Source organism: Halichoerus grypus, chromosome 6, assembly GCF_964656455.1.
Source record: "Halichoerus grypus chromosome 6, mHalGry1.hap1.1, whole genome shotgun sequence".
Classification (NCBI taxonomy): Eukaryota; Metazoa; Chordata; class Mammalia; order Carnivora; family Phocidae; genus Halichoerus; species Halichoerus grypus.
Genome location: NC_135717.1, coordinates 42,099,358 through 42,123,901, shown reverse-complemented (window position 1 = coordinate 42,123,901; position 24,544 = coordinate 42,099,358). Strand labels below are relative to the sequence as shown.

The window sequence follows — 24,544 nt, the reverse complement described above, 5'->3', positions numbered from 1 at the left end:
TGGAAACAATCTGCCAGGCTTGAGGGCTGAGTCAGCAGCACAGAGCCCAGATCTGGGTTTTGCTTTATTGCACCAAATGCGTCCACTGTACTGGAGAGCACCTTACACCTTAGCCTTTCCTCCACAACTCTGTGCATCCACAGGTAGTGACCCTGCGGTATGTGTCATCCACCATTTGTCTGTCTGTCTGTCATCTCTGTCATCTGTCCATGCATGTACCCAACCGAGCTCCGTATTCCTCATTGTCTGAAACATAGTGAGTGTGGAATAAATGAATGAAAACCTTAATAAAAATGAGTGGATAGATGAACGGATGATAGATGAACAATTAAACCAAATGGACTGGAACAACACAGAAGCTACTCAATACAGCTTAAAACACACAGGGCAGGTGTTTGCAGGAGGACCAGGAAAGTGGCACGAGGCAGGGGTCAGCTGATAAGGTGGTAGACGAGGGTGTGGAGGCCTAGCCAGGCTCCAGAGGGGATGGAGCCCCAGAGCGAAGAATCTGGACCCTGCTCCTGTGATCATTGCCGCCATCATCCGTTGTTCTCGAGAAGGAAGGGGCCCCTGGTAATTTGGGGGATACAATTTCTGTGTTCAGAGGGTCTCTGCCTCACTTTGCCGGGCACATTGGAACCGGAGTATGGTCCCGATGCCAGCCCAGTAACAACAGACACAGATAGGATTGTGTACCAAACAGAAGCCGAGGCAGGTCCCCAACACCAACCTAAAGGGAGGAAAGAGCAGTCAGGGAAGTCGGGGACCCTTCCCCCTCGCCTACCCACACTAAGCCCTGTGACCTTCTCAAGTCACCACAGCATGCTGGCATTTAACTTTAGGATCTGTAACACCTTTATGCTTACATGCTTGAAAATTAAAAATTCTTGGGCGCCTGGGTGGCTCAGTTGGTTGAGCGACTGCCTTCGGCTCAGGTCATGATCCTGGAGTCCCGGGATCGAGTCCCACATCGGGCTCCCTGCTTGGTAGGGAGTCTGCTTCTCCCTCTGACCCTCTCATGCTCTATCTCATTCTCTCTCTCAAATAAATAAATAAAATCTTTAAAAAAAAAAAAAAAAAGAAAATTAAAAATTCTTGTGATAAAACATGATTTTCATGTTCTAAATCAGATAACTAAACAGAGATCCATATAGAGCTGCCGTACTTCTCCCCCGGAAGAAAACGCACATCTGAAGCTCAGTCACAACCAAGTGGCTGACTTTGGATTCTGTCCCTTATTGATCTGTTAATGGAATGTTAATCGGACTCTTACTCATGAGGGGGGCTGAATGCAGGGGAGAGGAGCTGGGCTATGCCAGCCCCCCTCTCTGCCTTCTTCCAGCCAGCCCCCGGTTGGTGCAGGGAGATCAGGATTTGAAGCAAACCCGAAAATAAAACTTAACGGCTTTATAACCAATAACAGTGTAATCCTCACTCTAGTAAGAGTGAGGAGTCCTACACACCATGGGACCAACGGCACAAATGAGGGGTGAGGAGGCACAGAATTGTCTGGAGGGAACCTCGCCTCATATGTGGGGTGCACACTCCCCACCGGGCGTGGATGTTCTGAGAAGCAGAACTGAAATTCTCCACGGGGGCCACAGAAAACCAGGCTGAAAATGCACTCACTTCATAACTAACGTGCACCAGCTTGAAGGAAGAAGAAATACATAATTGCTAAAAAGAGGGAAATTGGGGGGTCTCAGCTAGCGTGAGAGCCCACATCAGCCAAGGAAACAGAGTGACAGGAGGAGACGAGCAATACACACAGGAGTGGGAAAGTCACACCAGTCCCCAAATCAGACGGGGCTTTGAGCTTGGAACTCTGTGGGAGCCACATTGTCCTGACCCGCGACGTGCAGGACGTCCTGTCCCCCACCCGTGTTTCCATGGATGCTGGTTTACACGGAGGCCCAAGCACCGGCAGAACCCATTTCCCTGCCCCAAGTGTGTCCCGGGGCTCAGACGGGGCCCAGATGGGGCTCAGACGCCCCATATCCTGCTCCCCTGCCTGGCAGAGGCTCAATGCTGAGACCCTGTCTCTCAGACTCTGGCCATTTGTGAGGACACAGATTGGTTGTCGACAATGATGAACTTCGTGGCTGCCAGCTCTTTCCAACGTGAGCCTGAGAAAGGAGAGACACGGGTGCATTCAGCGTAGACTTCCAACAAAGACACCGTCAACATCCGTCTCAGCGCGAATAATGACGGGGATAATTACCATGTGTAATTGCTCCAGGCAACTGCGGGCTTTTTGAGAATTCCTTTGATTTTTCTCCACCATCCTATGGGGTAGACATTTTAACTAAGGATTATGCACAAAAAAAAAAAAAAAAAAAAAAAACCCACAGAGATTTACAGAGATGAGAAAAAGATATCCAAGATCGTACAGGTTGTTAGTAGCGAAGTCAGGATCCATGCCCACCCATGGGACTCAGGCTGCGGGACCCTTGGTCTCCACCCGCTGAGCACGTCTGATCCGCAATACTGAGTTCCCAGGGCACGAGGCTCGGTGCCACTGTAACTGGTCAGAGTCAAAATTAGGGAAGACGGCGGAGCTAGGCCCGGATGCACTCATTCGACGTTTCTGAAGTGTGTTCTGCCAGATGAAACTTTTCGGTTTACATCCTGGTCCTGCGTTGTTCTCCGGAAGAGAAAAGGTCAAAGAACCATCTGAAAAGTGTGCACCGTAGGGTCATACGTGTAGCCAATATGGAAACATGGTCTGATATCGTCATCATGCAGAATACAGTGTCTTTCGCGGAGAAATCCCAGAAAGCCCATCATCCAGGAACGTGTGCAGTGGTTATGCTTTCGCTTTCTTCCTGAGGAAGTGACCTGTGTCAAGCAGAAATGAATGTAGGTAAGACTCACGCGGCTTCTCGGTGTAGCTGCTCGACCAAATAGCAGCCACGCTGAAGAAGGTGGTTCTGGACGTTCTGCACTGAAGCGCCGCGTCGGCATGGAGGGCAGGCGTGGTGCCTGGCAGAGGCCCGGCCAGCAGGCTTCCTACTTGTTAACCTGTGTTGGAGAAGAGGAGGACCATGTGCTTTCTTCTCCGTATTTAGCTTTTAATTTTTTGCTTTTAAAAACATAACGTACGCCCAGGGCGCCTGGGTGGCTCAGTCGTTAAGCGTCTGCCTTCGGCTCAGGTCATGATCCCAGGGTCCTGGGATCGAGCCCCACATCGGGCTCCCTGCTCGGCGGGAAGCCTGCTTCTCCCTCTCCCACTCCCCCTGCTTGTGTTCCTGCTCTCGCTGTCTCTCTCTGTCAAATAAATAAATAAAATCTTTAAAAAAAAAAAAAAAAAAAAAAACATAACGTACGCCCATGGTGACAATCCAGACAATTCACACAGGCACTGAAAATCAAAGTGAAAAATCACTCACAACCCCACCCCCCGGATGTAAGTGTTTTTATCATTTGGGTGCATGTCCTTCCAGATATATATATTTTATGCACACACATATACACAAAGTTATTACCAAAAAGAAAACACAGGGTGCATGCCATTGAGTATCTGAATTTCCAACCCAATGACACAGTGTATAAAAGTTCCTGAGGAAACACGTTATCAAGGGAGAGGGGTGCATGAGCTCCTTTGTTGGGATATAGTGTAACTTAGTTTGGGTTGGATACTTTCTCTGCTTATGCTTCTCGGTACTATGGGAAATACTGGCATGAATGCTCTGGGACAGATGCCCATGTGAACTTATGCAGTTACTTTCTTAGGAGAAACTCCCAGGTGCGATTCTGGGGTCAAAGGTAGCACGAGCTCTGACACCAAATAACATTGAGGCCTCAGCAAAGACGTTTCCAGCTTGTAGAAGGTAGCCCACATGGCGATGATGTTAATATCCTACAATTTCTCTCTCAAGAGAATAAAGGAAGAAAAGGGTTACAAACATAATGTAAGACGGAAGCACAGGTGCATTTGAGGTCTTGCTAATATGCTACGGAAAGTCCCAAACGCTGACTGACACATGGTTGGGGCCAAGAACATAATAAACACACCAGAGCAGCAGGGAAGTCACTGAGATGAAAGGGACAGATGTGACGTCTTTGAGGGCCCTAGCGGGGCGCTGGAGGATCGGGCACTCTCCGGGTTCAGCTTCAGACGGCTCCTCCATGGGGCTCTTCAGACACAGGGATGCACAGGTCCTAACCTGAAGATCCTATCAGGGTCTTCAGCATCCCATGGGAGATTCAGGAATACCTACCTCTCCCCGGAAGATTTGTGCACAACATGGTTTTGACGGGATATATGCTGAAACGTAAACGAACTTACATTCCACGGCATGGCACATCCCAATGGACACAGATTTTAAAACGCAGTTTAGAACAACCACTGAATAACTTGAAAAGTCATCACTTGGGTTGGAGTTGAATAAAGCATCAAGGGTTTTATTTATTTTATCAGAGTAAGAACTGTGGTAAAATTAAGTAGTAGATAAGTGACCAGCTATGTGAGTTTGTCTTTTTGAACCACTGCTTCTAGTTAAGAGGGACTGAGTGTCAGGGCGCCCAGGTGGCTCAGTCAGTTAAGCATTCAATTCTTGGTTTTGGCTCAGGTCACGGTCTCAGAGTCATGGGATCGAGCCCTGAGTCAGGCTCTGTGCTCAGTGGGGAGTCTGCTTGGGATTCCCTCTCCCTCTCCCTCTGCCCCTCCTGCTCATGCGTGTGCTCTCTCTCTCAAATAAATAAATAAATCGTTAAAAAAAAAAAGGGGGGGGACTAGTTTCCAAAGGTCGTCAGCAGGGTGTTTTCTGATTTGCCTGGAAGAATCCAGTATCCATAATTTCACAGCTAGGATATTGTTTTTTTAACGGGCTGGTCCTTTAGACACAAGCTACATACTGCCCGCCATGTTTCACCTGCTGTGTCCGAAGAGCCCCATGGAGGAGCCGTCTGAAGTTGAGCCCGGAGAGTGCCCATTCCTCCAGCGCCCCAACCACTTGCGCTGGTTGGACTGGAAAGGATGTGAACGACGCCATCCGTCACTCGTGGGAGAAAGACTCGGTGATCTCCTGCCATGGGGGAGGCTCTGTCCTCCCCACTGCAGCTAGACTTGCAGGGAAAACTATGCCGCGTGGAGCCACATGCTGGTTGTTCAGATGGGGGAACGGAGACCCGATGTGATGCTGTTTGGCAGTAACAGAGCGGGCGCTCAGATGGTGCCTCGTCGCTACTCTGCGTCCCAGCACTGGCCCCTGGCTCCACGCTGTCCTGGGAACGCCTGGATGCTGGCATCCTGACACAGCGCGGCGTTAGCAAATCCAGGAGGTAATCAGACCAGGAAAATCAGGGAAGCAATAATAAATGTAGAAACGTAACTCCCAATACATGCAAAGAGCCAGTGGGCCCCATCCTTTCCTACTGCTATTGAGCGGTGATTTACCAAACCACCAACCGGAATCCCACGCTTTCTCCTCAGTGGAGCTTTGCTGATAACACCAGCTTCCATAATTGTTTCTCCCCAGACAAAATTACAGCATCCCACCTCTACCTTGCCTTGCTTTTAGCAAGAACACAAAGAAGACAAGAAAATATGTTCTTTGATATTAATTTGCTTAAATGATCTGATGGAGAAAAATGAATGAGAACCATTTCCTGTCCCATCCACCATTTCAAAAAATACTGCCGTCTTCCAGGAAAGGACCACAGAGAAAGCAAGGGTAACTTCGAGGGACAGTGTCTGAGGGACGTTATCTGCCCCTCACTCAGAGCACCTGCCTCAAACTTTGAATTTGAAATTTCCTAATGGAAACCATCCCTCCCGTGGGCAGGGAAGCCTGGCAGCCACACACGCTGGGATCACCGCGGTCCCCATGGCAAGCCCTGCCCTCTGACCAGCGTGGTGGAGATGCCCCATCTTTTCTGCTTCTTGAGATGAGTCAGGGTTGCCTAACCGAGCAGGTGTAAGGCCAAACCACAGACAAATGGGTTACAACCAGCCACCTGGCAAGTCTCCCATTCTCTCTCATCACTGAGACCTTTAAAATCCAGATGCCCCAGGTGCGGCCGTGTGCAGCCCTTCTGCTCCCATCCCCATATGTTATTCTCGTGCGTGAACTGGCTTTTCCTGATTTCTCGTGCATGTCAGTTGGGAGAGCACAGGGGGCGTGAGTGAGTCGGGGTGCTCCACATGAGGCTGGTGGCAGCCCCGTTACGTGTTTCTTTTCTAGTCCTTGTTACGGAGTGAGACAGGGTGACATTATCCCAGGAAGTGAGGCCAACCTTCGTTTCCAAAGCGTAGAACGGCCAACACAGGTAAATAAGCAGATGTTGAGTGTGAGGTGCAGGGGTCCGATGAGCGGGCAGGGTATGTTTGAGTCAGGCTCCCCGCACAAAAAGAAGAGAAAGAAGGAAACCTCGTCCTGTTGAATCAGCGGTTATTAGATATAGCGGTCAGAGAACTCTGCTGCCTTGGTCTTCCTGGGACGGGAGCAGCTTCTCTGGGAGGACTGGGTGGAGGCGGTTTATTTGGAGTGAGGGGAGTGAGACGGGCACAGCCTCGGGCCAGAAAGCCCGGTGCACCCTGGAGTCAGTCCTCCTAGGGAAAGGGGGCTTTGGTGCGGGACACACATGGGTGTCCAAGCACCAGCTGCCCCTGGTTCTGAGTCGACGCCACTCCCAGCACAAGGGAACACCTCAGCAAAGAAGTGTGGGTGCAGAGAGAGGCTCGCTCTTCTCGCCAGTGGGACCGGTGGGGCCAGGGCCAGACACCGACAGTCTACCACAACAGGGATGCCGCGTGGAGGTCGGTTTGGGTTTTGAGCACCCAATCTGCGGCTGGCCCAGACTCTCCACCCACAGCATGGAGCCAGGCCTGGGCGTGGAGCAAGTCAGCGCTGACCGCGGGCAGAAACTAGGAGGAAGTGCAGGTGCATGCAACGCGGGCTCTCCGGGCCCAAGTCAGGGAGAAATCGGCTCACGAAAGCGCTAAGCGAGCGCGGCATCATTTCTACAATTAGTACCTGGCTGCTCCCTGATTTCTCCAGGGTCTGGATACAGTCTTTTTGGGCCTCGGGTCACTTTCTCCTCGGGCCCTGGGTGACCCCGGCTGCAGGGGTGGGCGGCACGTGCGTCTAGCTCTCCTTCCCCCACAGAAACATCAGGGAAACCGGAAAGCTGTCTTGCTTGCTCAAGCTCTCCAGCTTGCAGGGTCGGTATGAGCTCGTGTCTCAGCGGTTTGGTGATCTTGGAAGGCTGTCCTCACTGTTTGTGACACGCGTTTTCCCCACAGCAGCCAGAAAGCCGCGCAGGTGTGATGGAGGGTGGAGCTATTCCTGGAGGCAGCCAGCCGCTGGGGTTGTGCTACCTGAGTCCACAGGCCCCGCGCTCCCCTGGGGTCTCCTGGCGGCTGGCTCGCGGGCTGGCGTCCAGGACACCCATCAGACAGCCTCCAGTGGTGGGAGCACGCAGGTGGGTTAGGTTAGAGAAGGCGGGTGCCTCCAGCCCTCCCACCAGCCAAAGCCCGCAGCTCCCCACTGATACTGTGTCTCTGAAAAGCCTCCAGCTAAAAGCTGATGTGAACGTGGCCCACAGATGGGTCTTTCAGCTCTAAGACTCGGGCTTCCGATGCCTATCGGTGATCAGAGCTTATTCGCTGTGCGCCTCCCCTCCTTGCCCTCCTCTGCCTCTGGCTCTGTGCTCCCCTCCTCCCGGGACCACGGCAGTCACCCCCTCCCTCGAGATGAGAGTTTCCTGAGTTTCTAAGAACTGCTGCGAGCTCGGCAGACTCCCCCCATTTCTGGCAACATGGCCAAATTTTGTAACTTTCCATGTAGTTGGCAAGGTACATACCTCTTCATAAAGGACTTCTTATTCTCAAAACACAACCCAGCAGAAATGTGAGGGCGCCGCAGTTGTAAGCTTCTTGGACGGCAGCTCATACATTACTCTTGAGACGGGCTCTAAAGTGGTAGTATTAGCCACACGTGGCTACTCAAATGTGACCAAAATTCCATAATAAAATCTAAAGTCCAGTTTCTCAGGCTCACCAGCCACATGGCAAGTGAACGGCTGGTGGCCAAAATACTGGACAACAGATCCAGAACATTCCCAGTGACTGCAGAAGAGTCTATCAGTAGTGTTGGTCCAGACTGAATCGATATTCTACCAAAAGAGGAACATTATCTGGAACATTATCTGGGCATTAAAAAAAAAAAACATATTCAGTATCACACGGTCATCAAGAGACATTAAAATTCCAAACTCATTTCTTATGCATATAATTGAAAAGCAATTGAGAGTTAATGGTTGTTAGAAATAGCTAAGGAAACATACATTCGATGAATTCCCTGTTTCCCAAAATGGTACCTCCATCCTTCCGAATATCCAGGGGTGCTCTGTATTGGCAATATCGCATACATTTCTGTATATTGATGTGTTTTTCCTGGTTTGTTTACACACCGTATCAGCCAAAAAGATTGTACAGCTAACTCAAACAGGCGTATGGGATAAAAGAAGGACAGGCGATTGAGGAAGCCAGAGGGAGGCAGAAGAACCAAAATTACACTCGAGTTAAAGGGTTTTCACTATAAATCAAAAGTTCCTCTGCAAGCAAAGCAGGAAGGAAGCTGACTGGCTGTGATTTCTCAGTGCCCTCCATGGCTCTTCCTCACCAAGCAAACCCGTCGGTCTCCAAATAGTCACCTAGCTTCTGAGCGCTAATGCTGAAGAATGTGTCCTAAGCCATCATGCTCCAATTGCCAAGCCTGCCCTAAACTCAGGGGACGGTCCTAGAGCTCCACACATAGCAACCAGTGCTCCCCACCTCCCAGGTAGGTGCCTCACAGTGAGAGACTCTCCGGTGGCTTAGAAACCACCCCCGGAGTAGCCAGACTCCCCACTAACTCACCGGCAGAGAGAGCCCAGCATGAGGACGGAGAAGAAAGGCCACCTTTTAGACCATCGTGCCAGGGTGGCCTCCAAGGGATGCTGGTTCCGGAGACAGGCTTGGTGTCCATCTGACCCCCATGCAAAATCACGCAACTGCAGGCCTGTCAGAGCATGTGCATCAAGGAATTTTAGTTAATGACGGACTGCTCGTAGCTCAGGATTAAACAGGTGCATTAGAACTGGTAAACACTCAGGGAAACTGTCAGGTAAATTTTAAGGGAATCAAGTGATTCAGTGACTCTTTGCTGAATGCCCGCCATGCGGAAGGCTCTGTGGCGGTACAACGCGGACCAGCAATGCTTCCCATGTAAGGAGATCAGTGCCCAGCCCACCTCATTTGGTTTAAAACACGTAAGACTCCTCCATGTCTCTCCGGACAGCACACTCTTCCAGCCTTCCCACGTCTGTAGTTCGTGGCAAGATCCTGGGAGAAAGTGGGAAAGGGCCATCTGCCCCAAGACAGGATTTTTAAATCCCGTGCTCTTGAACTGAAATCCCAACCCCCGTACGTAATGTCACATGACCCTCATTTCTCCTGAAGCAGCACCCACTCTTTGGATGTCATAGTTCCCCCCAGGAAGTGACAATGACCTCGTTCAGCAGATTGGAGGTGTGGTGGCTAAAGCAGGTGCTGTGTCCGGTGAGCGTGTGTAGAAGGTTGTTCATGTGTGTCCCACTGGGCCTTTCCCCAAACGCCCATCACACTGCGCCAGACCCCACCCGAGCCCCGCACCCCTCCCCCAGAGGACTGACTGCACATGCATGCACACGCATGTGGTCTGCCTCTTCTACCTGGAACAAAAGCCACACGAGGAAAGAAATTCCTTCCCTTTTGTTCACTGTTCCTTCTGAGCATGAGAACAAAGCCTACCATACGCTAGGTGCTCAGTAAATATTTGTTGAATTCATAAAAAGAAAACATTCCTATTAGTAATCTGCGTGTTGAAATTAGACACTCAACTTAACATTCACCAGGATTTTAAGTGCACCTAGCCAATACCTGCCCCCCAGCCCCAGGCAACACATGCAAGCAAATAGAACAAAAGCAAAAGAAAAAAAATACCTTGGAATTGAGAGTTCCTTGTGAAATGATATTTGATTATTACTGATTTTATGACAAAAAGCTTCAGTGTCCTGGTGCAGATTTAGGTTGGATCCCAGTGAAGGAGTAACTGCAGTGGAGAGCTATTGATCTGAGATTAGCAATAATTACAACAGAACCATGAGGGGTTCGAGGTGCCATCGACTCTAGCCTTCATGTCCCCAGATCTCCAGGTAGATAAATATGAAATTCAAAAGAGAAACTACTCCCACTCTTAGCTTCAGATGTCTCTTAAATTTCAGTTTTAGTTTGAAAATAATCGTTTGCGGATAAGTGTCCGCAGTGGCTGAAAAGAGTCCTCGGAAACAGCTCCTGCACGTGGAGCTTTCAGAGGGGGGAGCTCGGGAGCAACCCCCGCGGGACTGCGTGAATGGGCCCCCGATCGAAGCACATGGCCCAGCCTGCAGGTCCGGATCGGCGGTGGGGTTTCAGCGATGCCCCTTGATGTCCCTGGTCGGGGACCACATTTAAATTCCCCTTCTCATTGCACAGCTGTTCCAGTGTTTTCCAAAACGACTCTGGAGCTTAATTTGGATCTGAGCACTTTGGAGCCTGCACGGACATAATGAGAATCCACGTAATCAGTGGTCTGGAGCACTGACACATCCTTTTCTCAAACAAACAATCTAATACCTCTTCCGTGAGTCAATGAATTTATTAAAGACAAATAGTCAGTCCCATCTGCAAATCCTGCAGAATCCAGCACTTGGACTAAATGACATTTAGTCAAGTTGTAGCTTGGAATGGCAAAGACAACAGTAGCAGCTCAGTCTTTAAGCCTCTGTCCCAGGGCGGATATCATTTCCAATATCCCACGCAGATCCTTCGAAGGGGTTGTGCCTGGCAGACCCCAGAGGGCTTCTCCAGGATTAGTTAATGGTGAGAAAGCATCAGGCCAAATTTATGGGTTATGGTCTCCCATGATTGCATAAAAAATAAAATTAAAAGGAAGCCCCCAAAGAATAGTTTATCAAGCGTGGTGATGGTACCCTCTCTGACAGGGAGGTCATAAAAGCATATTAGCGACCCCCCGATGGGATGTGTTTACTGGTGGAGTCAAGGAGATTGATCATTTTATCCAGGAATGGCATTTTCGTTCAACATACTGTTGCCATTAGCCTGAAAAACACACTAATCATCGGATGCATGGCACGCAATAAAAGGAAGAAACAAACACAATTATCGGGGTCTTTATAGACCCAGCTCCTCATGGGATGTCCTGAAATGCGGTCTATTTATAGACTCTCTTCTAGAAACTCCTGTGCTCCCCACCCCCCCTCCCCCCGGCTCTGTGGTGATAGGATCAGACGTCTCCCTCGCCTGAAGGCAGAGGAGAGTGCACGGCCCTCAGCAGAGCTTGGGCTACCTACGGGAGGGCTTTGAGGAACTCTGCTCACTTCTCACACCCCCTACAGTCAACGTTGATTTCTTAGCACCCGACAGAACGAGTGTGGCCCCTTCGAGAGCACTGTGCTTGTGCCGTGTGCATGCGGATTACCACACGGGGTTTCCTGCGGGTCTGGAGACAAGTGTACGAGGGCCCTGGGGCACAATGGTCACGGGTCTCACTCAAGCCAGGAGTCACGCAGCCTCTGACCCAACCCACTTGTCTGTGCTGCTCCATTGTCGAAGGAGGGGACGCAGGATGCGGGTCCCGGAGTTGGAAGGAAGTGTAATGACCAGCGCGGCGGCTGGCACTGAGCCTCCCCTCACATGGGCTCAAGTGACCAAATGTCAGCAGTGTTCTCAAGGGCGATGGCCTTGGGCTGTGATGCATAACGGGTAGGCGTGTTCGTGATACCAGGGCTTGTCTCCGTTGTCGGATTTACACCTATGAAGTCAGGCGACATTGCACAGCTTGCCTGAGGTTGCACAGTTTGTAAATTCAGGAGCCTGGATCAAACGCACCCAGAGCAGAGGACTCTGCGTGCCCCTGGTCTTCTCTGCCCTGCTTCTCCACGCACCTGTGCCAGGAGAACCGCGTGTCCACCAGCGACACCCCCTGCCGTCCCTCCCCCTCCCCGCAGGCTGCAGCCTGGCACAGATAACTCACTGAGCCAGAGAAGCTCCTGCGTCCCCCCCCCCACGTCCAGGCCAGCTCGCCGTGGGGCCGGGGAAGACACTCGAGCGTCGTGGTTTCCCTCCAGCCCACCAGCTGAGGCCTGAAATGTAAAGCGCATTAGTAGATTCTAATCCTGATGTTGAAAACATCCAGTGTTAACCTCGCTGGGAGACACTCAAACTCCACGTGGGGCACTTGTCGGATTAACGTTCCAAGTCGAGGCGCCAAGAACAGATTGTGCCTGGGTCAGGAGAGCGGGCCCTCGCGGGGGGGCAGGACAGAAAGTGCAGAGTAGAACCCAGTGCTGGCCTTCCAGAGACCCCGGGAATGCTGTCGCTCCTGGCTCCTGCGCTCCCCAGCAGGCGCCCCCAGTGCCCTCTGCACGGGTTGATCCGTCACGGTCGCCATCTCTCCCCTGCATCCTGTGCCAACAGTGGGCCGCAGCTCTGTGACTATTGGAAGACCAGGAGGATCGGGCTCCAGCCCTCAGCGGTCAGCACCACCCCTGTCCCGCATACTTGACAGCAACCTTCTCTCCTGCAAAGCTGGACCTTCTTCTTTTGTGAAATGGACACAGGGATCAGCTTCATGCCCACAGCCCTGGGGGAGCCATGTGAGGACACCAGGGGACCCACAGGGGCTCAGAGAATGTTCTGGAAGGCCATGCCTGAACGACTGTGGTTGGGATGAACGGAAGGCCCTGGGAAGTGCAGCTGGCCTCAGGTTCACAGAGGACAGAGGGATTGGACCCAAGATGACACTTGGTCATCTGGAGCTTCCGTGAAGCATTCTAGCATTTCCCCCCAGAAATCATAAATACTATGGACAGAAGTTCTCTATTTCAGAAGGGTTGCCAGAGGTGAACTTGCAAGGAGTCCCATGACCAAATTCAAACTTTTATAAACAAATACATGTGTCACTAATTCCTTCCTGACCAACAAACCCCACACTATTCATCTACTTGTGATTTATTTTAGAAAGAATTACTAAAGGACCCTCACAGCAAACCATGAGCATACCTAATAGTTTAGACACGCACAATTTTACCCAAAGACGTGGCAATACAGATTATCAGACCAAAGTAGTAAAAGAAATAATGGGTAACAATGAGAGAACTATCAGACTGTGTCCTGATTTTGATACCAAGGATGAGAAAAGTCATGAGAAAGGATTAAATTTAAAATTTATTTATTACCTTTTGTTTTGACCACTCCACACACACACACACACGCAGAAAGAGATAAAAGATGAGAGTGTGGGTTTGCTTAATAAAAGAAATTATCTGTTGAAACAGATGGCAGGAAGCAGGCAGCAGAACCGGGGGGCTGAGGAGCAGGCCGCCCCAGCTGGGGCTCCCTGGCTCAGCCGTCAGCATGGGGGTGCTGGTCCCCACTACGGCACAGCCGGCTCTTCAGTGGGAAGGAGCGTATGTGAGAGAGCCCACCTTGCCACCCAACCAAGACGCTTACCTGAAGAGGAAAAGCAGCAACTGAGCTATTTGCTAATAAATAAAGTTGTCTGGAAAGAAGGAGGAAAAAGAGAGAGACGAAGGAAGGAAGGAAGGAGGAAAGGAAGGAAGGAAGGAGGCCTGACTTTATCGCTTGCATGTCCTTCCCTTCATGGCTGTGGCCCTTTCCGGCTTTATTGTCACTTACAGACTTTCCGATGATAAGAACACAGGTTAAGGTGGAACCAGACAGGCCTCGCGCTACACACAGCAATCCACTTGTGATGTGGCCTCGCGTGCGTGCGTCTGTGGATGTGGTTCCCAGACTCAGAGACTGCAGAGTCCAGCACAAGTTCAAAAATTGAGCAGCAAAAATAAACAGTAAAAATATTTTAAAGAATATTCTAGATATTGAAAAAATGAAGCTTCGGTGTCCTTGTTTTTTCTCCGTCTGTCACCGGCTGGGGGCAGCAGTGCGGGGTCGGCCACCCGCCTGCCGATGGGACCTCACGCGGCCCAGCCCTGCGGCTGGAGCGGAAAGGCGCTGTCCAGGGTCCCATGGCCAGAGCGTGCGCCAGACGGTGAGCGCCACAAGCGTGGTGCGTTTACACCCATGCCGGCCTCGAGGTCTGTGGGCCCCCCCAGCAGCTGCCACACACACTGCACAGCCCCAAACACCTGCCTCAGGCTCCACACCGAAGACCTCCTGATCGAAGGCCGTGGTGTAAGGACATGTAAGAACGTGCATGAAATACGTGCCGGTGGTTGAAAGTGCACCCAGAGTGGAATGAACACCCGCTTTCTTGCTTGGCTGAGGCTCCTCGTGGCTTTTGAGAGGAGGAAGAGTGAGGCAAGGTGAGCCTCCGAGAGAGCAGCACCACGACCAGGGGGAGGGAGCTCTGCCAGCGAGGAGGAGGGGGAAAAGGGGCCCCAGGAAGATGGTGCCCAGGCCGAGGTTGGGAAAGTTCCCCAAAAGTAAGGAGTCTGAAGCTAGCAGGTGCGGCGGGGTCATAGTTCAAGCAGGTGGTGTCTGGGTCCAAGGCACGACAAAGCCTGCATTCTTGCATCAGGGGTCCTGGTCACCTTCTCATTTAGAGCCAACCCCCTGAGCTGTCCTCCTGCGCCCGCAACCTGATGGAGCCACATTTTCCTGGATCCCCAATGACAAATGCAATATAAACCCCCTGAGCATACTTACGTAGTTTTTTACCTGGAGGGCTAGTGTTCTGGAGGATGATTTGGGGTTTGAACACAAATTCACCCATGTAAACACAGGTGCAGATTCTCCTGGTCGTACGGATTACACCTAGGAAATGTGAGCAGGCAGTATGCGCCCCCTGAGGTTACAGGAAACTTTTCACGTGTTCTTTGATAAATCCCTCCCGGAACCTCACTCTTGCATAATAAGTGGGTTTTTTCCGGACAGTTTCGTGCATGCACTATGTGGGCGTGGGGGCAATTTAATTAACGAAACCCTGAATGGTGGAGGTAGACTCTGCGTTCTCTTAGCTTTTTCTTCTGAGTTCTGTTGTGCACATTATGGATGCATTCAGGCTTTATCTTACTGCCATTGCTAATGTCTTTCCAAAAGTTATTTAAAACATAATTAAGATAATATGCTCGATTGCAGCAGGAAAATATAGGAAGTGAATAAATGGTAAGAGAGAAGACACAGCACCATATGGTCCTGCCGTTACTGAGATCTATCCAAAATACAGGCATCTCAACAAAATTTATTGAAAAATAATTCCTCCTTGCATGCATGAAGATTATTTTTATGCAATAATCAGACACCGTGATCCCATTTCTTTTTCTATCTGACGGGGGGTAGTGTGTGAGGAAAAAATAAATGTTAAGTTTATACAGGTTGAGACATGGATGATTTAAACCACCCAGCTGCACCCCCAGGTAGAGCGCCCTGAAGTGAAGACTCCCCGTGTGTCCGGCGTGAGGGTGTGCGCTGGACGCAGGACGCAGAGTCCCCGCAGGGGGGCCCCACAGGGGCCCCATTGTAGGTGACCACACAGGCACTTACCTCCTTTTCAGAGAAAAAGCCCTGGGCTGCCGCGTCTGATTCTCCAAGCTGGGAGGGCCAGAGATCTCCAGCACTTCGAAGGAGGCGTGCGGTTTATAAAACCACAGTTTCTGTCTCTGGAGAGAGAGGGGAAGGGTGTGTGCGTGTGCGCACACATACATAGGCTTCTGCACGGATCATAGTTAAATCTTCTCTGCTGGCGTGGATGCACCAGATACAAAATGAGAAGGGCAGCGCGGAATGTTTCAGGGAGCAAAGCGTCTTTAGCACCGCGGACGGGACCAGCAGGTGCGGATGAGGCGGCATCCAAGGGCTCAGCCGGGAAGGGGGCTGCAGCAGGACCCCCGCCGCCCCCGGACTGGGCCTGGTGAGTGGGCAGTCTTCGTCTTTCTTTGTGAAAGCAGCAGATGCGGAGTCCGTGCCTGATGACTCACACGTGGGTGCTCCTGGCACCCTTCCCTGCGGATGGACCTCGGGGCACGGTTTTAATTTCAGGCCTCACTAGGCCACTCCCGACGCACAGCGTGTATCAGCAGTCTGCTATGTGGCACCAGGGTGGCTAGCTGCCGTTCAGCTGGGCAGAGTTTTCAGAAAGAAGAGAGTAAAATCTTAATCCTGCCCTCTACCCAGCTGATTAACAAATCAAATAGCTTTGTCCTTAGTTGAGACACTGGATTTCTGGCATACACGTTCTTGTCAGTGAAGAAAACCTTGAATTCTGTTTCCTAATCCCCCTGAAATGCCCAGTGGAGAGAAATTATATTTATGGAGGATTGTCTGAAGGACATGAAGTCCATAAATCCCCCTGGCTAGTTTACATTTTACCCTTGGATCAAAACAGACTGCTGGAGAGCGATATATTTGAGCTGTCTTGATTGGGGCCCTCTGTGGGATTGCTTCTTTGCAAATTGTTGTTCACTACTTTTTGTTTTTAATTGAATTAGGATAGTTGCAAGAAACAGATATATGAGTTGGTTTGGGCATGTGTGTGCATGTACACATGTATGCATGCAGAGGTCATTCTAATGTGAGGGAGAGGATTCATAAGGGACATTGATTAAAATGCAAATTTTGGGGTTCCACCTTCAGTGATTCTGTCCTGGGTGGAGCCCAGGGCCCTTCATTTTATCAAACCATCAGTGATAATGATGCAAGTGGTCTGTGGAGAACATTTTTAAGAAGATTGCCCTTGAGGGGCGCCTGGGTGGCTCCGTCTGTTAAGCATCTGCGTTTGGCTCAGGTCATTATCTTAAGGTCCTGAGATCGAGTCCTGCATCCGGCTCCTTGTTCAGCGGGGTGTCTGCTTCTCTCTCTCCCTCTGCCTGTCCCCCTGCTTATGCTCTCTCTCTCTCTCTCTGTCAAATAAATAAATAAAATCTTTTAAAAAAATGTTTTTTAAAAATTTTTTTAAAAACTTAAAAAGAAGATTGCCCTTGAGAACCTAGAGAAAACTCTGGATGCTTAACTCTAGAAAAAAAAAATCATGTAAAAATTCTGTATATAATTCCAAGAGAATCAGAAGGATTACCACAGATACAAAATTAAAAACCCCTCTGTTGCAGAAATGTTTAAGCTGACCAAACAGGTCTTTTGTCACCTGTTTAAAAGGGCACAGTAGAGACTCTGTCTCCAGGTTTCAGGGTCAACAAAACCAGTGCTTTTCCACAACAGGGTTTATATCTATTTTATGATCATTGTGAAGCTTGTCAGAGATCATGATTTCTTTGCATTGGTGATGAGGAAGCTCTGATCTAAATGTGCAAACCCACCTCTACCAGCTGGATGGGATTACAATATTATTGCAGTATGCCCACCGTATTCATTTTATTGGTTAACCAAAATTTTCCTTGCCGCAATTCATCCAAAAATGGTTTTGGCCTTTTCTGCTGTTAAGTGTTTACAAATGAGGAAAGATATTTTATTAATGGGGAAAGCTCATATATTTATTATTTTGAATTGACAAGTTAATATTTAAGCTAATCTAGAATCATCAAGATGGGGCTAGGGAAGCTCCCTTGTTTGTGACCTGTGACTTTTTCTGATTAGCTCTGAAAATAGAATTCTGACTGGAATGCCAAGTCTATTTTCTATAACTCTCTAAGTAGAGACAAACATACAGGACTTTGAGTTATGTTACACATGGTTAGGTTAAAAACTCCACAGGCAGAGAACCAAAATAACAGAAGGCACTAGGCAGACAACTAGACATGAGGGAAGCCAATGGGGTGTGTGAGTACAGAGGGTGTCAGGGACTGTGGGGATGGACTCAGAGCTGGAGTCAGGAAGAGAAAAAATCTAGCATTCTTAGGTAAAAATACCCAAATAGAGAATATGACACAAAATCAAACGTTCCGTGTGGGCCACATGTAAGCCTGTGGATTGTCACTTTCAGTATCTGCTGCATAGGAATACGGAGGCCCCTTCTTCACAGAGACAGAGGCCTTGGTGAGCAGTGAGTAAACACCATCCTCTCCCACAGTGAGGAATAGTAGCTTATTAGTTCTGATATTAAAATACTGGCGTTATGTGATTTCCTGAATTAATGTTACCCTGAAGTGTTTATTTTGGTTTGGATGGGGTAATGACCTTGTGATTTTATGAAGAGTCAAATCTAAATAATCGAACTTATTCACTAGGTAAATTCTGGAAGAATTGCAGGGGAGGGATTCATTAGTTTTTACTACAGTATTTGTGTCTTCTATGAGAAACTCTGTTAAGGGATATTGTGAAAACTACTCAGGAGAATTTGATTTTTTTCTCCTTAATAATAATCTCCAGGATTTATTTTCTTCCATTTGCATTTTCCTTTTGAAATCAGGGCTACGGTTTTCCATGTTTTTTTCTCAGTGATTTCTTCTAACAACATTTAGACGCTTGTTGAAAAGTTCAAGTCAGATTTCTTTTCTGGCTCTACTCTATAAATCTCACCCTTTTATTATAAAAGTTTTAATTGTGTGTTGGCAGCTGACAGTTGAGCTTTCTTAAAAGCTAACGTTGGGGGTGGTGTTACACCTGCGTAAACTCTGTTTGGGTTGCAGTGCATAGAGATTTGCTACTTCCACTGTGCGGCTGGGGTCGCTGGTAGATCGAGATGTAATGACTCTGCTGTGTTGTGAGCCAGAGTGAGAGACTCTGTTTAAATTCTTTTTCCCAGAAACTCCATTACTGAATTTTAGTAGCAACATATTTAAAAATACATGCTTGATTAAGGGATTTTCTTAAAGGAGATGAGACTGGGGAGAAGGAATCCAGAGTTTAGGTTCTGGTGTGGGGCCACTTGGGCCATACATAGCATCTCCCTGCCCCCAGGGCTTACTGAGTGAGCGGGCATGACTGAGAAGACTGCTAACTCCAGACTACTGGGAAACAGTGTGTTTACTGACATTCAATTAACAACAGAAGCCATTTGTACAGACATAAAACTAGCTTTTTAAGAACCTACCTAAAGGCATTTCTAATATGCAATTGTACATGTGTGTGCATGTGTGTGCATGCATGTGTGTGTGTGTGCACACATGTATATGTGCAGGGGAGGGCTGTGCATCAAGGAGGAGATAAAAGTAAGGGAAAAAGAAAGAGGAAAATACATTCCCAATGTCTATCAACATTTTCAAAACAACTTCCCTGCTACTATCTTTTTCTCCAGTTCCAAATGTGCAATTATATATGTAAATTGATTATTTATATATGTGATAATATATATTTATCATATATATGATTATATGCATGCATATATATTCATCTGGATTCATTAACATATGTTAACTGGCATGTAAATGGAAAATAAGAACAATATTAGAAGTGCCCATAATAGACTAGAGATTGAGTTTCCATCATTCTTGCACAAAGTGCTTCTGCCTCCAGGTGGCCCCATTGTAACCTTCCAAACATAGGCCCTCATGCTCCTCTTTATGAAACTCCTACCTAAGGCACACCCACTAAATATTCCAGACACATTCTCATAGTCAAGTATAGACTAATGAATTTTCTCCTTTTAGAAGTTTTACCACTTGCTTTTTTTTTAATTATGAATTACAACAGACATATAGTCATGCATAACATATACATCAAAGGTGTATAACACTTCTATAACCAATCCCAGCCTAGAGGTAAGAATATGTCCATACCCCAGGCCTCCTCTGTCCCTTTCTCAGTACAACTGTCTCCCTCCACCCTGGATGAGCCCACTACAGTTACTGACTACCATTATCTTTTTTAATTATAGTTTTACCACTTACATATCTCTAAACTATATAGTTTGGTTTTCCTTGTTTCTATGTTTTATGTTAATTTGTATGTATAAATTCTATTGTTTTACTCTTTCACTCAACATTATAGTTGTGAAATCTAGCCATGTTGTTGCATGTAGTTCTTATTTGTTTTCATTGTTGTGTCATGTTACATTAAAATTGAAATTCTGTATGTGTACTGGACACACACCACCACCATATACTTATCCATTCTAATGTAGGTGGGCATTTGGATTTTCTCACTATTTATTTTTATAGACAATACTGTTTATGTATCCTGGAGCACCTCTCATTCATACTGCTACTAACAGAATCACTTAGGCATAGAATATGTATCCCTTCAGACTTATTGGACAATGACAAACAGTATTCCAAAGTATCTACTGACTTATACTACCACAAGCAGTGAAGGAGACTTCTTGTTGTCACACAGATACACAACCATTTGATCTCATGAGACTTTTTCATGTTTATCAATCAGGTACTGTTAATATTTCCTTACCTCTAAAAATGAGCTATTCTCTTCTATCCTCCCCAGACACATTCTCTCCCATGCCACAGATTCCATGTCCTCCAAGGAGCCTTCCCCACCTCACCAACCAACATCAACCCCCTCTTTCCATGTTTATGGAATTTACACTCAATTACTTCTTCATTTGGTCAAATTGTACAAATTTGGATTTTTCTACTCATATATTTCAAGTGTGTGTTTGGAACCTCCTCAGTTGACTTATAAACTGTTGAAAGGCAAAAGTGTTATTTATAAATACTTTTTTTATTTCACACAGGACAAGTTACTTATAAAAGATGATTCCAGGTTGAAGAGAGATTAAGGAATAGTGTCTAAAAGCATAATTGGTGATGACGTGTGTGTACATATATATAATTACATGTATAATATATGTAAGTTATACAAGTTGTATAATTATATATAATATATATATTTAATTTATGAGTACTTTTGTGATGAATATTTATAAGAGAAAGAAGAATAATAACCACTTAAAAGAACAGAGGGAACTGATGGATTAGAAAACAATTTGTAAATAAACTTTTATTTTACATAAGCTTGTTCTAAAATCCATCTCAAAAGAATAAATTTTCTGCAGAAGTTTCTTGTGAGTCTTTAAAGTGGAGAGCAACAATAAATGTGCAATATTCCATATTATGGAGGCACTATAGACAAGTGGTTAAGAGCATGAATTTTCTAATTGAAAAGACTCCAATTCATACTCAGAGTCTGCCAGTTGAGAGCTGCACTTCCTGGTGTAAGTTACTTAACCTTAATGAGCTTGGTTTTCTGCTTTCAATATGGGCATTTTGATAAGGATACTGTGTGCAATCCACAACTTCTGAGACAAGTGTTATTATTATTATTATTATTATTATTACCCCATTTCATGCATGAGAGAGACAACTTGGACTCATAGAGCTTAAGGGACAAGGCCTAGACCAAAAGCTAGTGATTGCTAGAGGTCGGACTGGACCTAAAGTTCTCTGAGTCTGTATTCCAAGTCTTTGCCACAGGGTCATGGTGTCATAAGTAGCTATTCTAAAACTCCTTAATATTTGTTTCTACTTCATATCTCAGCCAAACCAGCCAAAATACACAATAATGTGCCCTACTCATTCCTCATAGCCCAGTGTTTACTGTCCTCCATAAATAGAAGTTCACTTACATGATAGTGATGATGCTGTTGCTGATGGTGGTGACGTTGATGATGATGGTGATAGTGATGATGATGATGATGGTGATGATAATGATGATGGTGATGGTGTTGATGATGGTGATATAGTGATAATGGTGATGATATGGTGGTGGTGGTGATGATGATGGTGATAGTGATGATGATGGTGATGATGATGATGGTGATGATGATGATGGTGATGATGATGATGATGGTGGTGATGATGATGATGGTGATGATGATGGTGATGGTGATGATGATGGTGATGGTGATGATGATGATGATGGTGATGGTGGTGATGATGATGATGATGGTGATGATGGTGGTGGTGACGGTGATGATGGTGATGATGGTGATGATGATGATGATGATGGTGATGATGGTGATGGTGATGATGGTGATGATGGTGATGGTGAGCACCATGATGACTAGAAAGGTGTGTACTTTTCTTCAGATCATACAGCATGATGAAGTTCTAGTCTTTATTTTTAATCAGTAACATGATACATTTCTAAAGCTCACACATTTTAATGACTGAAGATTCCTCCAAATCTTTTATAAGACTATTATCTGTCCAAATATAGATTGGGGCTGGAATTCTATTTATCAGTCTAGGTGTACACGTTTAAATCCATTGTGTAGTGGCACCGGATTGGATTTATTTTCACTCAGTGGCATAACCTCTGGGACTTTTTTCAGTGAATTCAGAAATTATGAGCTCTCCTTTTGTCCTTAGCAAAGTAGAAATTCTCTGAGGGATTTCATAAATAAATGTAAAGGTGAACTTCTTGATATGAATTTTACATATTTGACATACAACTTGGATATTTCCTCTAGCAAGGATCTTCAACTGGTTGCTTTTTACTGGGTGATGCTCTTAGAGCCACGTGCTGTACCTGAGGGAATATTCTTACAAGATTGATTCCATAGCAAGACTTAATGCAACTCAGATTGCCAATTTCTACTACTTATGCTGAAAAGCAGTTTTCAAATCCTCCACATCATGTGAGAACTGTGGTCTAAAAACTATTTTAACCAGAATCGAACTATTTAAAATTAGTGGATAATCCAAGGCTTCCTACACAGAAAAATACAAGTTGTACCTGTGTTTTGGTTGAGAATTTTAAACAACAAAAAAGAGGAAGCCCAGAAAACCACTAAGCCAATGAAAGCTTCTGGGATTTTTCACCTGAGGTAACTCAAGAATTTCAATATAGGAGAGGTTTGTAGTTCAGCAGGGGGTCGTATGGTATACTTTTTACTAGATCACAAATTTATTTAGGGTGATTTGGGGCACATGGTGGGCATTTAGGAGGTCAAAGCCCCCGGTTCACCTCTTGGCTCAGCCTGCATTTTATATTTAAGAATTAGAGAGTGAACCGAACTTCACGTGTCTGTACAGTTACTCGGTCTCTCTAAAATGACACACCAGTCTTGTCACCTGGCTGCAGCACGTTTGCTGTATTTCAAAAGAGGTGGGACCGAAGCACCCCGGCAGTTGGTGCTCGGCCAAGCTGAAAATAACATTTAACAGGCTTTTAATCTACTGTGTGGGTTACTGTCCCCATGAGTGCTGTTGTCGTCCACAGATTTAAAAAATCAGAACAAAGGGTTATTTTCACACTTGGCATTCATAGCTGACAGTGTTATTATTGTGGCTTCAGGAATCAGACAGAGGTCCCCTAACAAGTGCAACATTTCCGTTCACCACCTACACAAATATGCCCATATTTAACAATAAACGAGACGCGAAATCCAGACAGGACACTATTTCAATCAAAGCCAGGTGATTAACCTCAGACCCAAAGCTGATTTTCCGAAGGAGACATGGATACTGTCTAAAAATACGCTCATTCAGTCAAGCGTTTGAGGTCTGTTTACAGGGGAACAAGTAAACGGAGTAAAGTGCAGACCAAGGGCAGGGCGCACCTCATAGCGTTGTGCTCCCAGCATTGAGCACTTAATAAATACCTCGTAAATGAAAGAATCAGCCAGTTAATTACTGAGTAAACGGGTCTCAACAGGCTGCTGAGAGGACCACGAGCAGATCACCGGGAGGCGTCGGCAAGGGTGTTTGTGGTTCGTTTACTCCCCACAAAGCTCCTCATGCCTTCCAGAGACACTGACCACTCAGGCCTTAGTCCCTCCTCGGCACCCTCTGTTTCCATTGTTCTGACCCGAATCTATCATGATCTCAAACTAGAATATGCAGACATAATGCAAAAATATGCCCAAAGAAATAAACAATACATAAACTGGCCACCCATGAATTAGCAAAAAAATAAGGAATTTTGTTTTTCTCTAACCTGCACCACCTAAGATTGCATAAATAGCACAAATACATCATCAAACACAAAAATAAAAATGATGGATACTGTGTGGCCAAAAGTTTGACTGCTGACTTTTTTTAGTGTGAAGGAAGTTTTATTACTTACTTAGCAAAACTGGGCATGAGGCAGTCACTGCTGCATGCTAGACGTTCTGATGATGCATTTTTAAATCCACTGAACAGAAACAGAAATTGTCACATCACGTCACTGTAAAAATGTGCCGGTGGCCCCGTTAGGGTCATACTGTGGTGTGGGAGCACTTAGTGTGGTTCGGCTGGCAAGTCTGTGTGTTTCCCCCGGGTCTGCGCTCCGTGCTCACGCGCTCCCCTCTCCAGGGCCCTTGGCAAGGAGCCCAAATGCATCCTCTCTTCCTGCAAAGTCCTGGCTCCCTTCTGACCTTCACAGCGACCCCCAACTTCCCTGCACCTCTGCTAGAAGGATGCGCTGAGCTTGGGGACACCAGCGGTGGCTGGGACAGTTCTCCCCGATGCACAGACTTACCTGCTTCCCCCGTCTAGTGTCAAGGCTCTGCCGTCGGCAGAGGGGCCTTCCTTGCTGTGGGGCCGTCTCCCAGGATGCAGAACAACAGACCTTCACCCTCCCCCCACTCTGGAGGCCAGCGGTCCAAAATGAAGGTGTGGGCAGGGCCGCGCTCCCTCTGAAGCCCCCAGGGGAGGACCTTCTCGCCTTTCCCAGCTTCTGGGGTCTTGCTGTCAGCACAGTCCC

At 47.3% G+C, this 24,544-nt stretch overlaps 1 protein-coding gene and 1 long non-coding RNA gene across 5 annotated transcripts in view; one reads left to right on the top strand and one right to left on the bottom strand.

Annotated features, from left to right (window-relative positions):
- The window catches only part of ADARB2 (adenosine deaminase RNA specific B2 (inactive)), a 415,338-nt gene that overhangs the window by 177,213 nt on the left and 213,581 nt on the right, over positions 1-24,544 (top strand). The gene's annotated exons all lie outside the window — the stretch shown is intronic.
- LOC118539070 (uncharacterized) lies at positions 3,649-15,992 on the bottom strand. Of its 2 annotated transcripts, XR_004918934.2 has the most exons (6): positions 15,551-15,992; positions 14,714-14,821; positions 8,864-9,005; positions 7,807-8,151; positions 4,875-7,403; positions 3,649-3,872 (listed from the first exon to the last, which is right to left on the bottom strand). It is a non-coding gene; the product is annotated as an uncharacterized LOC118539070 (long non-coding RNA). The 2 variants fall into 2 exon arrangements; XR_004918933.2 differs by having other exon boundaries at positions 4,875-8,151.